Raw genomic sequence first — 15,873 nt, 5'->3', positions numbered from 1 at the left:
TTAAATCATATCATATACTATACTATATAATAAAAGTTGTACTTAAAAACCGTGGTTGCGCCAAGTGGCTACTTTCACTAATTAATAAATTAATTTTATATTATTTGAAGGATATATTTCCTCAAATTAAGAGATATTATTTAACAATTTTTTTTTTTAATTTAGGTGAAAATTTATCATTTAAATTTCAAAAAAAATTAAGTTTTATTCAAACTAAAAGTTTATTATAAAAAAAAATTCTAAAATTAAATCCCAAACAACAATCCACGTTTTTTTTTCTCAAAAAAAAAAAAAAAAAAATCCACGTTTTGATTTCTACTCTTGTACTTTGACTAAAAGTCTATTATCAATATTTAAAAAAAAAAAACTAATTTGTAAATTAATTTTATATTATTTATTATGATATATTTCCTCAAATTAAGGGATAATATTTAACAGTTGTTTAATTTAGATAGAATTTTATCATTTAAATTTTACTCAAACTAAAAGTTTATTATCAAAAATTTCTAAACTTAAATATTTCAACAAATTTAAATTGTACTCAAACTAAAAGTTTATTATCAAAAATTTCAAAAATTAAATATTTCAACAAATTTAAATTCTATTTAAATTAAAAGTATATTATAAAAAATTCTAAACTTAAATCCCAAACATGAAACAACAACCCACATTTCTTTCTCAAAAAAAGAAAAAGAAAAAACATTTTGACTTCTACACCAACTAAAAGTCTATTATCAACATTTTAAGATATACTAATTAATAAATTAATTTTATATTATTTTTTATGATATATCTCATCAAATTAAGGAATAACATTTAATAATTGTTTAATTTAAATAAAACTAAAAGTCCATCATCAAATTTTCTAAACTTAAATCTCACACAACTCACATTTTTTTTCCTTGCATTGCATGTTATTAAATTAATATTTTATTAAAATATTAAGCAACAAGACTCTTGACCAAGGGATAAGATTTAACAATAATTTAATTTAGATAAAAATTTATCATCAAAATTTATATATATATATATATATATTTATATATATTAAGTCATGGCTTTTCGATATAATTTCTCTTAACCATTAAAGACATCCCTATAATTAAATCCCACACAATACACCTCACATTGTTTTTTTTTTTTTTTTTTTTTTTTTTTTTTCACTTTTCTTTCCCCCAAGATGCAACTTATGCTTATGTTTTAATCTAATAAATTAACCTTACCTATTGTTCTTTGCTTCTGAATTTGCGGGTAAGATATTATGCCAAATGAAGTTTACTAACCACCGCACACCCTTGGTACGATGGTCACTCCACAGGTATAAGTGCTTGTGGGGTGTGGGGGGCAAGGGCCGGGGTTCAAATCTCCAGGAGGGAGTTTCATACACATATACACTTAGATTAGGCTAGAGTAGAATTCTATCTTGTATCAAAAAAAAAAAAATGAAGTTTACTATAAAGAAACAAAACAATGGATAATTATTTAAGTTAAATTCCAAACTCTAAACAATCAGAGCTCAAAGCAAATTTTTTTTATTAAAACTATTTACTGATGTTATAATTTATTATTACTATTTATTTAATAATTTAAAAAAAAATTTAACTTACATATGAATCTTCATCAAACCGCACATCTCACTAAAATAATAGTAGTTCTTTAAAAATAATATTAATTCCCAACACATCATTTTCTTCTCTTTGGTGCTTAGCAATTGCGTGCGAATGTGTGATTATGAACGTCACTCAATTAATTCCATCTCATATTGATTAAAAAAAAATCCACCTCTATATAATTTAGTTTGTTTTATTATAATTATTTTTTTGTTCTTGTGGTAATTTAGTTTTTGTGATGCAAACCTCTATTTTCCGTGGCTATTAAAAAAAAAAAACATTTTTTTAATCAGTAAATGGATATGAGTTCTTCAAACCAACTAAAAATTGGACTTTTTTATTAGAATACATATACTAATTTTTAATTTTAGATTTGATGCTAAATGATAAATAAGGAGGTGAATTACTTACTATGTTACTATACAGAGGGAAAATTCTCAACCCATCACAAGTTGACACATCATACTATCAAGTCCACAAAGTACGGCCAATTACAAAGTGCCATGTACTACAATTAGGTTCTACCATCACCATTCAGGAACCAATAGAAATTTACCAAGTGTCATTAAATAAAAACATAAAAAGCATGCAAAATGTTAATCACACATCGGCGCATATAAGTATTGACGTAAGCAGTCCTTCGTGTGTAAGCAATGACACATGCCACACATCAACACGTGTAAGCAATGACACCTAATGTGTGTACGCAATGACATAAGAGATCCAATCAATTGCTGACATGTGTCACCTTGAAAATCAAGACATTTAAGCCAATCAAACGATGCCATGTGTCTTAGAGAAAAAGTCTTAAAAATCCTTCAATCAGACTGTAACATGTGTCACAAATCAGACTTCATCATGTGTCACTCACCTACCCCCAAACTTGTATAAAAAGAAGCCTTCCTAACACACACCAAGACATCTTGGAACATACCAAGGCATCAAAGCCACAAGCAGCATCAAGGAAGATTGGTCATGCTCAAGTTGAAGTCCCATAATTTCTTTGCCAATTCTGCATCTTGAGCGTTACAGCTTGCTTTTGCTTTATTACCATCCATGAAATATTCACCACTTATTCCTTTAACTTGAGGATGCAATGCCACATAGCATTGAGTTGCTGCTCCCTGCAACCATGTAAATAAATTCAATAAGCAACCATGTTGCAAGGGAGCAACTGAATTCAAGTGAGGCAGTTTAAGCTATGAAGCATGGGTGCGGATTTGGATTTGGGTTGCGGATGCAGGACTTGGTAATTTTTGAAAAAGTAGGGTGCGAGTGCGGCGGGGTGCGGTGATTAAAAAATTATTATTTATATTTTCTATATATTGCTAAGCATTTTTTTTATATAATGGAAAACATATACCAATTTAAGAGTAATGGTAAACATATATTAATAAATTTAAAAGCATATTTATATATATTATTATAATGTTTACACAACCCCATTTTTAGCCCGATAGCATATTTATAATATTAAATTATTTTCCTTAAAAAAGAAGAAGTAATGAGGTGATAAAATCAAAGTATTAAAGAATAATAAAAACTGATGGGTAAATGTGATAAAATCAAAGAATCAAAACCTGTCTTTTTACTATTCTCCTAAGTTCCAACATTTTTATTTATTTATTTTTTTTTTATCTTTTTGACTTTTCAAGTCCTTATCTCTTATACCAATACACCTATTCAAAAATCTATCTATAGTCCACAACTTTCTCCTTTGCTGTCTCTATCACAGTTTCAGGAGCTCAGTTCATCCTTATCTCTTCTTCCTTCTCTCTCTTTTTTTTCCTCACACAGGTCCATATGAAGCAGAAGAATGGAGGCTGGCGACATGGTGGTGACCTGTTTCGGCGTCCGATTAGACCAGAATCAGGTCGTTTTGGCATTCGTTTCCGCCGAAATCGGTGTGAATCCGAAAACGGAAAATTAAAAAAAAAAAAAAAACTATGTCGCGCACTGCATGCCGCTTCGGTGCACGTGTAGGTGCGGCGGCCCTGGAGCTCCACTCGTGCTTTCTAGAGTTTAAGTGGATTTGATAGGATTTGCAGGTACCCTCATAGTAGTAGCATGTATGAATTATATACCGTGATACATACCTGATGAACATTTTTTAGCACATACTTACCAAACGTATTAGCAAGAACTGCATTGAGTCAATAAAATAAAATTATTAGCAAAAAACCAAACAATTTCACATTTAGTGAGTGAAGCCAGAAACTCATGATCTTATAATGATTTTTATCGAGAAATCCATCAAATGCATCATAAAGAGGGTTGTCTCTTGGTGATACGGTGGAATAATCTGATGTCTTTCTTATAACCAAAAAGAGCCCACAAAGTTCCACAACTAGATGTGTGGCACAAGCATATTAATACAGATTTGTAGCCATTACTCCTGGATGAAGGGAATTAGCAGTTATCTCTACCCCTTCTTCCGGTTTAAAAGAGGGAAAAAACCAACAATTGCAGATTATATTCCGCCTCACATGACAATATGACTAGTATATATATAATCACTTTGTCCTGATAGTATGTGCAATTATTCATTTTTTTTTTTTTTGTGTGGAGAAACTACAATTATTAACTTGGTAAATGACCCAAAGTCATTTAATTTAACCAGCAGCTATCAGCGTAGGGGAACTCAAGTGACTCTAGAATTTGTTTTTGGAGAAATGATATGTCTATAATATTTTTACAACAAATCCTAAGTGGCAAATTGTTATTGGTTGTTATTATTGGGGCAAAAAAGTAATCTTAGTGTAGTTTCAAGTTTCAACCAATAACAACTAACCACATGTGATTTGTTGTAAAAATGTTGTAAAAATATTGTGGACATAGCATCTCTCTTATTTTTGATGCTACCCAAAATAAGAATTGTTAGAGATATATTAGACATATTAGCCCAAACTTGGTATTAGAGCCCACTCCTGCCTGTACTAGTAGTCTAGGGTTTAATCGACTATATACTTATGTTAGGGTTCATTGTAACACAGGTTATTGTACTACACTCTTATAAAATAAAGATGTAGCCTTTAAGGGATTCCTCCGTAGATGTAGGCCATCAAGGCTGAACCACATAACTTTCGAGTTCTTGGTATTCCTATTTTATGCTTCCTTTTCCGCATCTACTCTAGCATATACAACATGGTATAACACATCGCGTTGCTAATAATATATTTAACTTGGTATCAGAGCCAAACTTTGTTCTTGGAATCAAACAAACACCTCTAGCAAGCAAAAGAAGATTCTCACGTGCACATCACCATTAGAAGTCACACATGTTTGTCTGCTGGATCTAGATTCCACGACATCTCGCAGCCACTATAACTCTGTGCTGTGTCAAAATCCAACAACCAAGCAAGTTGTGACTTAACTTATTAGATTTGCGCAAATCCAAGCTTCGTCTGATGAAACCAACACCACATACGTGCTCCACAACCTCCCACGACCAAAACCCAGAAATCCAATCACCCAAAACCTTGCCACATGCCTGCACGCGCTGTAGTTGTCTCTAGAAAATCTCACATGCCTCTTGGATAATCGCCGTCGGCCCCACGCGCTTGTAACAGAAGCACGTGCCATCCACGCATCGAAGACCCCCTGTTGACATCATTGGATGACGTCATCACTCCACGTTAGCAGACACGCAAGCATGTCCATGTCAGCCACAGCCACGTCAGCGCCACGTCATAGGATGACGTTAGCTACTCTACAACCCAATCTGTGGACCAACCCGGAAACCTAGAACTGACCTGGACCGTGAGCCATTGACTTTCGTTGATCGTTGACTTTGACCTTTTGGGTTTGACTTTGCATTGACCTTTGACCAAAAGTCAAAATTTCCGAAAGGGTCTATCTTGCTTAGTTTTTTTGTGTAGATTCCAATTTTGGACTATGTTTCTACATTTGAAACTCTGAAATTGATCAATTGGCATATTCTTCATTATGGTTTCTTCAAAGCCATTCTTCAAGGCATCTCCAAGTGATCTTCTCATTCTTATCCAACCTCAAGCCTTCATCGAGCTTCCGCTTTGAGTTTGAGGGAGAGTGTTAGAGATATATTAGACATATTAGCCCAAACTTGGTATCAGAGCCCACTCCTTCTTGTACTAGTAGTCTAGGGTTTAGTCGCCTATATATACTCATGTTAGGATTTATTGTAACATAGGTTACTATATTACACTCTTAAACAATAAAGATGTAGCCCTTAAGGGATTCTTCCGTGGATGTAGGCCGTCAAGGCTGAGCCACGTAACTCTCGTGTTCTTAGTGTTCCTATTTTATGCTTCCTCTTCCGCATCCACTCTAGCATATACAATATGGTATAACCCATCGCGTTGCTAATAATATATTTAACTAGAATAATTTATAGTTTTCCACCATATCAAATCCCAGTCACACGCCATATCAAGTTATTACATTATTTCTATGAGTATCATCTATGTGGACCTATTAAAAACATTTTATTAATTGACTTACTAATAATCTTAAACCACCTCTATATAATTTAGCCTGTCTTCTTTTTTTCTTTTCTTTTTTTGTTCTTGTGGTAATTTAGTTTTTGTGATGCAAACCTCTATTTTCCGTGGCTATTAAAAAAAAACCATTTTTTTTTATCAGTAAATGGATATGAGCTCTTCAAACCAACTAAAAATTGGACTTTTTATCCGTGTATATATATATATATATATATTATTTTTAGATGGACAAAGTTTAGCTACAAAATTGTCTATAGTCTAAGGCTACAACCTTACTCGATATCATTCACATTATTACATATTTTGAAAATCTAATTGTTGAATTGCATGTTTTTATGTTCTTAATACACATATCAAATTTTGTGCCAAATGGATATTATTTACTATATGATCTATAAGTTTACATTTAATGTATAATTTTAAATTACAAAAACTTGTAATTTAAACAATTTATTGATGATATAGTTATTGATATTTAATTTTATAGAAATTTTGCTAGCATGGAAGATATAAGAAGAAAATGTAATCCAACGGTGGACTTGTTAAAATTCACTTCCAATAAAAAATAATTAAAAAAGGTTGTAACTTTAGGCTACAACCAATTTTGTAGCTAAACTTTATCATTTTTATATTTGATGCTAAACGATAAATTTTGAAGGTGAGCAATGGAATGTCCATCCATAATTCCATACACAATTTTTTAATAAAAATATAGTTTATTACTTTCTTTATCTAATAGGGGCATGTGAGTAAATTTATATAAACTACATTCTCCATTCCTCCACTTTTCCATCTCCCAACCAAATACAAATGAGGGAAACTAAAATCTCTTCTATCGTCCCTATTTTCCATTCTCTCTCTATTTTCTATCTTCTCACTTTTTCATCTCTCTAACCAAAAGACCTTTACTATTATACGACACCGTGGTACCCAGATCCATTTGGGCCTTGAATTCTGACCCAACAGCTTGGCCCATGGCCTCAGTCTCTTTTTACCCAAAACCCCAGCCCGAACCCACACAAATTGCAGGCCCAAGTTTTGCCACCTGGTCCTTGCTCAGCAAACCATTCCTGAGTAATAAAGAAAGAATGACGTTCAAAACACACCATCCCCTGCATACCCAGCAGTACCTTAGGGAACAGCGCTGTCGAGCATATCTGTTGGAGTGGGAACCAAGTTCCAAGGCCACTCTCACCACGTTCCACTCCCACCTAACCACCCACTTACAACTAATGATATTGGACCTCTCATTACACTAACCATGGAAGTAATCATAGTCTCTCCACTAATTTAGAGCTATAAATATGAGAAGTTGGAGGAAGAAAAGGTTTGTTGAAAGGTTCTCAAGGAAATAGAGAATAAAGAGAAAAGAGTGATTCAGAGAGAGAGAGAGAGGCAGCTTCATTGAGTTTCTGTGCCGAGAATAGCCCAAAGTAGGAAATCCTAAACCCACTTTACAAATAAGTTGTGAGCCCAAGTGAGGTCAGGCCCAATAGCCTCATCTTAGGCGCGCACAACTATGATTCATTGGCAATACAAGAATATTAAAAAAGAAAAGTAATGATGGGGAACAATATTCTTTTATAATTGTTGAAATGGTATATCCATGGACGGAGCTATCATTGAACTAGGGGGGGCAATGACCCCCCCAAAATATTTATAAAAAAAAATATTATTATATATGTGTACTAATTTTATCAATTTTGTTCTATAAAATTACATTTTGTTTCCATTAAACAATATCATTGATTTTTTTAAGTGTAATGCTATACTCACAAACTTTTTTTTATAACATTTTTACAAACTATTTTGGTAGCAAATTTTTATTAGTTTGCATAATGGGCCCATCACTCACATTATTTTTTTACATACCAGTAACACTCATCATATCAGTAATTTATAAAAAAGTTTGTAACTTTAGTATTTTTCTCATTTTAGTGACCATAAAAAAAATTTATAAATCTAAAATCTAAAACAAAATATACAAGCCAAAAAAAAAAAAAAACTTAACAACAAAAATTACTAATAATGAAACTAAAAAAAATTAAACTCAATTAACCAATTTTATCTAAAATAAACAACCCCGCCCTTTAAAAATTCTAAATAAAAATAATTTTGTTCATACCTACAAAAAAAAAAAAAAAAAAAAAAAATTCTCAACAGCTAAGCAGTAGCAAAATCAGAGGTTGAAACTGCCGCACATAGTCAACACTAAAGCAGCCCCCCTAACTCAAAGTTTTGGCTCTGTACCTGGGTATCGTGATTGGAATAATATTACTTTCAACTTAACTCATTATTAATACTACTTTTATTATGTACCAATTAAAACTGAGCACCTTAACAATTGTAAAAATTGTTGTATCTCTCAATGGATCATTCTATGTTACCCACAATTTTTTTAGTGGGTACATATGTTTAGACATGTAATTAAATATAAGACAAATTACAATTTATCAATACGTGATTTAGTCGAAATTTAAATTGTCTAACGATAGATTAAAACAACTATATTGTCAGCCCAAAACCAACGGTCCGCCATTGAACTTAGGCCGCGGGCCCAGGCCCACAAAATTCCCAACCCAGTCTCTCCTTGCCTAGAATGGCACCGTACTACGCTCCACAGCGCAGGTGCGTTATGCTGTCGTCTCTCTAAGCTTTAAAGCGGTGGATATTGTCTCATATTGACACTAAAAAAAAAATGATTTGGGGTCTAATAACGGTCGAAAACCCCAATTCCTAGTTGGTTTTGGTTTTGGAATTAATTTTTGAGAAAGAAGGTTGAGGTTGGTTGTGTTTTCTTTTGCAATTCGGATTACTTTCTAAAAACAAGATTTACGTAAAAATAAACCGACTCTAGGAGTGATTGGGAAAAAGAAAACGAAAAAGAAAAAGAAAGTACTTTATTTGCTACAATTATCACCAGGTCTTAGCTCTAATATTGTATTCCGAGTCCGACTCTGAGTTGGGATTAGAATTCTATTTCTCTATATATATAATCTTTCCTTTTTTTTTCTTCTGTATCCAACACACCAATTAAGAGAACTTTGTTTTCTGTTTTGATTTTCTTCGATCTCCTCCAGTTGTTTGGATCATCTTTCATTCATTGGTTTTTTCTCTAAACCCACGACCTGTAGAAGAAGAAGCAGCGATGATACCCATCACTCAAAATCTGCTACAAACCCTTCAAAACCAAAACAGCCCAGTTTCCACCAACTTAGCGCTTTATTCTGGATTTCACACCAACAAGTGCAACAAAGATCAAGCCATGGTAGCCATCACTCAGAATCTGCTACAAGCCCTCGAAAGCCAAAACACCCTAGTTTCCACCGACTTCACGCTTTCTTGTGTGTTTCACACCAAACTCAACGCCAACAAGTGCAAAGCTAGCCAAGAAAAAGAGGTTTCAACAGCACTGACGCTGTTTGATGAATCATGGTTTTCTTCCAATAAGAGAAAAACCATGCAAAAAGATCAATATAATACTCCACCCACTACTTCCATCTCTCACAATTATTCCACAGTGGCCTCCAACACACAAGAAGAGAGTACGTCCATGACGCTGAGCACTAGTTTTTCTCCCTGGACAATCATTAAGAAGCTCACGGCGAGTGATATTGGTAGTTTGAGCCGGCTCTTGGTGCAACAAAGTCTTGTCCGCCAACATATTCTGCCATTCTTTGGTACAGACTCGGTTGCAAAGATCGAGAGTAACGGATTGAGTGTAACAGTTTTCGATCAAGATTCACAGTCCGATTATGAGTTGGTTTTCAAGAAGTGGCCTTCATCTAAGAGCTATGTTTTCAATGGAAAATGGCACGAGAATTTTGTGGCTAGGAGGGAATTGAAGGTGGGAGATATCATTGGGCTTTACTGGGATCCATGCCATTCAAAGTTCAATTTTTGTGTTCTGCTAAGGGCTCCTCATCATCAGATGTGAAAGTTTTTAGGCCTGCATGATCTTTTATGTGAATTAATCTTTTTCTTTTATTTCCTTAAATTTTTGGACAATCTTTGTTATCCCTAATGTAATGTTTCATTAATTGAAGAATTTTTTTTTTTTTTTTTTTTTGTTGGTTTATTCGCTTTTGTTATAACGTGGGGCAGATTACTACATTCTCTCGTTGCTTTCCTTATTCCAATTAGTGTTTTGGGCTGAGGCATGCTATATCAATAACTACTTGGCCCCGAGTTAACTGATCTCTTTGGTGATAATAGTAATTTTGGTAGGGAATTTCATGGTATTGTTGCTTCATAGTTTTGTTGTATTAGTTTTTCCTATGTTCACTGTCAAAGGAATGCTGTAGCCAGGGTGGCACGCACTATGGTATAGGCAAATGAGTTAAGTTGAAAAGGAACCCAAATGTTTACCGATGAGATTATTTCTTTCATTGTAATGGTATTAATTAAACTCAAATATTATCCAATAAATAAAATGATATTCTTTTTCAAATGAAAATCAAGGAAAAGAAAGAGAAAAATGTTAAGTTTACAACATTTTTTATAACAAATCTTAAGTGTCAAGTTATTCTTGGCTGTTATTGGTAGACAAAAAAGTAATGGTAGGTTCAAATTAGAACTAGTAATAACTTAACATCTAAGATTTATTATAAAAATGTTGTGAATGTAGCACTTCTTAAAAAAAAAAAAAAAGCAATACACACTGATGACGTCGAAATTTATCACTAATGGGTCACACCGTACTCGCGACTCGAATCGCACCTGCACGACAAGAACAATCGACGGAAGTCCTTCAGAGAGCACCGGTGTGGTGCCGGCCAAAAGTTCTCCGACGGTCAAATTAGAATTGTTCCTTTTACTTAGAGCGTTAGAGAGGGTCAATTAAAGCGTACCTCGATCCCTGAGGGTGGCAGGCCTTTTATAGTGATATAGGGTTGACTTTTCTCCTTGGTTTCCAAACCTTTTCAATGTGGGATTCTCATACAAATTCCCTTGAGCGTAGTGAGTCAAGATTTCCGTTTTCGGATCATGGGCCCTTACTGAGCCTGTCAGCGATGGGCCTTCAAAGCACGTGGGATAGCCCTTGCACAGGCCCAACAGTCCCAACCCGTCATGCCCGTTCAGATGGGCCCGTCAAGCAGGGCCGTCAGGCCCGTTCAGGTGGGTCCGTCTGGAACATCAGATGGGCCCGTCAGGTATACCGTATTTCTAACCGTCTTCACACACAAAATTTCATAACATTTTTCACAATAGTTAAGTTGGCAAACATTTACTATGACAAACATTTACTAGTTCTCGTATAGGCCTAACACTAATATCACATTATTATTTACCACTATCAATCTACCACATTAACAGGTATGAAAGATTATCATACCTAAAACAATCTATGTGGTTAATTAGCAATTTTGCATCTAAAACAAGAAAATAGAGTTAAGTAATATTTAATTTTTTAAAAATACAAGTCATTTAAATATATGAAATTCCTCAAATCACTTTTCGCCTAAGGCGCCCAAATGCATCAAGCCGCCCTTGGCTGTAGCGCATTCTCCTGCTAAAAAGGACAACTACTCCACCCAATTTACTTGTTTGGATGGAAGTTCTTTGGATGAAAGATGTGCCACAAGACATTTTTCATATTGTTCACGTCGATTTGGCATCTTTAATTCAATGAAATTGATGACGTTCTTCTAAGAAACGAAGAAAAACATGTCTTGACAAGTGAATAAACACAAATCAAAGTAACAAGTCTTGACATGCAAATACGTTGCTTTATACACACTCCCAATTAATAAATTCAAAGCAAAACATGCTTATAATTTTTCCTATTCAATGCTCCTCAAATAATTGATTCTAGAATTACTTAGGAATTTGTAGTTAAGTGCCAAATACTAACAACCTCCCCATCCCAAAAAGTCCTAGAGGGTGTAAACTCAAAGAACATGGACCCTATCAAAAACCAAGTTGTTTGGATTGATTTTTTAGTTGAGTTTCTATAACTCAAAACTCAAAAATTTGGAAGCTTTCAAATCATCAATCAATATATATATATAAAAGCAAAGACCTCATGCGAGAGTGCATGAAGTCCTACCGAGTGGCACTCTAATTTTGCATTTAGCATTTTTTTTTACCTCTTTCATTAAGCTTTTTTTTACTGTTACCTAAAAGTTCACATTAGCTTTTTTTACTGTTATCTCATTAATATCTCATTAATTGCCTAAGCTTACACCACACCTTTCACTATTCTTTATGTCTTTTAGCATATCCATTGTTTTAGTATTTTTTTTTTAAAACAATAAAATAAGTAAAGATTAATACAAATAACTAATGAGATAAGGCTCTAGAGAAAGATAGAGAGATACAAAAATGTTGTGAATTGTTAAATAAAATGCACTATGTCACTATATATTACCAAAATAAAAGACCTAAGATTAACAAAACATTTAAAAAAGAGAGAAAGAGGATCACCACCTCTGTTATACTTGCCTCCTACCACCATCAAGACATTGAAACCCCTACGGGTTTTTCTTAAAAAAAAAAAAAAAAAAATTGGGGGCTTAAATATGATTTAGGTTTAGGTAATTTGGTTAGTTAGTTTTTGTTTTAGGTATATAAGTAAAGAGAATATTTGGTGTGCAATGTAAAGTCATATTCTACAATGGTTTAATTTTAAATCATCTATAAGACATAAGCATACACACTTGCCCACACCATATCTTAACGTCGCATTATCGATGAGTGAAAGACAGTCAGAGAGTTGGGCATACTTTTATTTCATAGTATGAAATATGTGAACACAACACAAATTAGTTGATTTTCATGGTCCCATTACTCTTGCATTTATTTTTGGTTTCATGATTTAAAAAAATAATTATCTTACCTTAAGAAGGCTACAAATATGTAGTGAAGTTACTAAACTTGATAGGCCACAAACTGAATGACCCCTTGTGTTAGAAATTAATTAATTAATTAGTTAAATTATTAATTAATCAATTTATCATGCAAACGCGTGGTAGCACAAACAAATCACCAATAAATTAATAATGCAGTGGAAAATAAATAACACGGTGATTTGTTTACGAATGAGGAAAACCTAACGGTAAAAACCCCATCGGGTGATTTTCAAGTTACCACTCCCGAAACTCCACTATTATCACAACAAGCGGTTACAAGTAAAGGAATCCCAAGTACCATAGCAACCTACAGTTGAACCCTTACCCTAATACCCAATTGGACTTGTTTTGTAGTGACAGTTTCCCTTTCTGATGCACGACTCCCAAGTACGTGACTAACCAATTGCGCGGATCCCAATACGCGACTTCAATCACCAACTAAGAAGGTTGTTGATTGCAAAGTTCTTCAGTTCATCCACAAGATGATTTGTTTACGAATGGGAAAAACCTAACGGTAAAAACCTCACCGGGTGATTTTCAAGTCACCACTCCCGAAACTCCACTATTATCACAACAAGCGGTTATAAGTAAAGGAATCCCAAGTACCATACCAACCTACAGTTGAACCCTTACCCTAATACCTAATTGGACTTGTTCTGTAGTGACAGTTCCTCTTTCTGATGCACGACTCTCAAGTACTTGACTAACCAATTGCGCGGATCCCAGTACGTGACTTCAATCACCAACTAAGAAGGTTGTTGGTTGCAAAGTTCTTCAGTTCATCCACACGATGAAGATCAAGAAGATGCTTGGTCACAAAACCCTACGGTGCACATACACAGCAACTTCTTCAAGAGAAAGAGATGAACTAGGGCAAAAACTTTGTCTCCGGTTACAATTTGCTTGAACAGAGTTTGCTTAAAACTTATGCAACTTGTGAACTGTTTGACGGCCCTTAAAACAATCCTTTTATATGTCTAGGGTTAAGAGAAAAGAAAGCCCAAAGACATAATCACGGATCCCAAGAAAATCAGATTTGAATTCTGAAAATCTTAAACCTCGAGTGATAGTAGATGTCGAGCAGCTGTCAAGCACACCGAATGTAGAACAGCTTTCTTAAGCTCGATAGATACAGCTGTCGAGTTTTAATGAATTTGCATTATGAACTTGTTTTCTTGGACAGACTTGAAGGTTTCAACACTTGATCTTGAAACATGGTTTTTTGAAGCATTTAAACACATCCTAAATCTATCCAAGTACAAGTAAAGTACGTTTTGTCAAAGGATAAGCCAATTACATAAAATCATGACATATGTTCTTAACATGAGAAACACATATGTCCTAACAAAACTTATTTATAATATCTCAAAATATATATGTTTCTTTACTCTAATTTAGTTTACTTTTTATTTATAATATATATACAATATTATTCAAAACCGTTTTACATAAAATATCACAAAATTATCCGTGCATCGCATGGAAAACTTACTAGTTTTGAGTTAAATGTTTCAATGACACTATTATAAATAACTTAGTTATAATGGGGCCCACATCAGTGTATTGTCAAATTAAACTAGTGTATACTCGTTGAGAGCTAGCTCTTTACTCTTTATTTATTATTATTTTTTCTTTTCAGGCAGCTTCTCACTCTCTTCTTTGGGTGGGCCCACCACTTTATGAATTATTTGAAACTAGTCGTGAATCCGCACGTTGCACGTGATAATTATTTTATGGTGGTTTTATTAATTTTATATTTTACAATTTAAACTAATTTAATAAAGAGTAATGTATTTCTTAATCATATTTTTATTTATTATAGGAACAATCATAAATCATAAATATAAATTTTGTCATACCAAAATGAAAACAAAACAATTTTCCTTAGAAATTCAAAAGGCAAGTTAACGAAAATATTCATTTTTTAATAAAAGTTATTTATAACATTTTGTGAATCATTAAAAAGAATATAAAATTTGGAAATTATTCTTTTAGTTTTAAACAAACTTTCTCAAACCTTATTTTTTCTGCCTACAATCCAAAACACCGAAAAATGTAACTAAAAAAATTAATTAAAACTTAACAATGATTAATTGGACCAATTAGGAAAACAATTTGTTGTAATTTCATCCACCAAAAACATATTATCAAATAAAAAATTATTAGCAAAATCTAAGAATTAAATTTCTATATATGCATTGTTATAAAATAATAATTGTAGGGACAAAGTTTGGAGCCCAAGCCCGAATTGTATGGAATCCTGGTCCAAAAAGCTCAATACAATAAATTTTGTAGAGTATGGGTCAAAGAACTAGGTTTAGATGAGTTGAGCAACAACTTGCATGGGGTTAAGAAGCAATCAGACACGAATAAAAGCTATTATGATCAAAGGACCTTCCGTCCGAGGACACTAGAATTTTACTTATAAATACAGATCACCACATTAGGGTTCTTTTATATGCTACAATATTCTCTTTTTCTTTTTTGCTGCCCCCTCTTCATGTGGGCTTTTCCACATTATATAGACTCTTCCTGATCATCTGGACCTTACACTTATTGATCATCTGGACCCCCACTTGAGCACCCATCTCATCAGACACTCCTTTCAGTCCTCTATGAGTTGCGGCAACCAAGACAACATTGTTTAGGGGTCTTTTCCACATTAATGGGGCCATAAAAGCAGCTGCAGTGCATTTAATGTGGTGGTGACAGCTTTTCCTTAGGTATTTTGAGTTTTCTTCCCTTTCACGTGTTCAGGGGGCGTACTTCAACTACTTGAGTATACACTTGGTCTGGGTCTGCCGTGTCCGAGGAGAAGTTCCTCCTCGGACTTTCTTCTCTTTGTCTCCCACTGATGAGGCTTGTAACATAGATCATCTAAGTCGTGTTTCTCTCCTCGGACTTGTTAGTGTCCTCGGATAAGGCCCAATACAT

The sequence above is a fragment of the Quercus robur genome, chromosome 12 (genome assembly GCF_932294415.1).
Source record: "Quercus robur chromosome 12, dhQueRobu3.1, whole genome shotgun sequence".
NCBI lineage: Eukaryota > Viridiplantae > Streptophyta > Magnoliopsida > Fagales > Fagaceae > Quercus > Quercus robur.
The sequence above is the reverse complement of the archived record's forward strand: the minus strand, read 5'-3'. Positions refer to the sequence as shown.